The 1,099-nt window shown below is 44.5% G+C and overlaps 1 long non-coding RNA gene across 1 annotated transcript; it reads right to left on the bottom strand.

Annotated features, from left to right (window-relative positions):
- On the bottom strand, positions 1 to 594 carry LOC119345047. Its single transcript, XR_005166898.1, has 2 exons — positions 430 to 594; positions 1 to 354 (listed from the first exon to the last, which is right to left on the bottom strand). It is a non-coding gene; the product is annotated as an uncharacterized LOC119345047 (long non-coding RNA).
- Positions 595 to 1,099: the final 505 nt, after the last annotated feature.

Genomic DNA, 1,099 nt, shown 5'->3' on the forward strand with positions numbered 1-1,099 from the left:
AATCCGAAATGGTGGCTTTGTATAGATGCAAAATGTATAATTCACAGCACGATACTCGGCCCAGTAAATTACGTGCAAAACTTAAACTAAACATGCAGATACATTAATCAAGATTAAAGCTAACAGAAAACACACAAGTGGCCCAAACTTCCTAGGATGATATCACAGAATGAACGTTGAAATGCTTCGCGATAGTAGTAAACAATACCCTTTTGTTTCCTCCGTTAGTCTTTTAACAGAGAGTCTTCAACTGAGAGACAGATTCAGTTTGCTGATTCCATCTGTACTCGCAACCAACCGCGCCGAGCTCAAATTCATCAGCGCGGTTCACATCACAGACTGCTAGCTGCAAAACTGATCACAATCGTTCTCAGATATTGAATGATCGAAAACGAGGAGGAGAAGAGGAAGAGTAAGAACTGTACGTACCTGTGCTAATCTGGTCGAATCAGCTTCATCGTCTCCACTCCCCACGCAGGCTTGGAGTTTTGGAGTTTCTTGTTCTCCGAGCCAAACTTGAGAGATGTCTCCAAGATGAGCAGAAGTTCGTGGCAATGAGTAGGCGAAACGTGCAGAAATAGAGAAACTAACCTATGTCAAGGTCCAAGTGTACTCCAATGATTAGCGATAATCTATCACCCAACAGCTCCAAGTTGCCGTGTATACTAGCTTTAAAATACTGTTTACTCCATGATTAGCGATAAATAATCATCCCTAGCAAGTACCAAGAACCTTCGGCCTCGGCTCTTCAAGTTTGACAAAGGAGCTCTACTGTTGGTCTGTTCCTCGCCAACGATGTCCTCACCGCCACCTACCATGCGCTTCCATGAGATACTCCCTTCGTTTCCTTTTTACTTCGAGTCAATTACACCGGTGGTGCTTGAACTTGACGTGAACGGTCACTTTGGTGCTAGAACTCGTGGCATACATCGAACTGATGTAATAACTTGGCTCCGGCATGCAAATACGATGCAAATCTCGGTTGTGTATGTCCGAGCCGCTGACTAAATGCGCCAACATGGCATGGGTCCTGCCGTCAGCGACCCAATGGCAAAAGAGGGCGTGTTGCCAGTTTTTTCAAAAAAACCCTCATTTTTTT

The sequence above is a fragment of the Triticum dicoccoides genome, unplaced genomic scaffold, assembly GCF_002162155.2.
Source record: "Triticum dicoccoides isolate Atlit2015 ecotype Zavitan unplaced genomic scaffold, WEW_v2.0 scaffold201211, whole genome shotgun sequence".
Lineage (NCBI taxonomy): Eukaryota > Viridiplantae > Streptophyta > Magnoliopsida > Poales > Poaceae > Triticum > Triticum dicoccoides.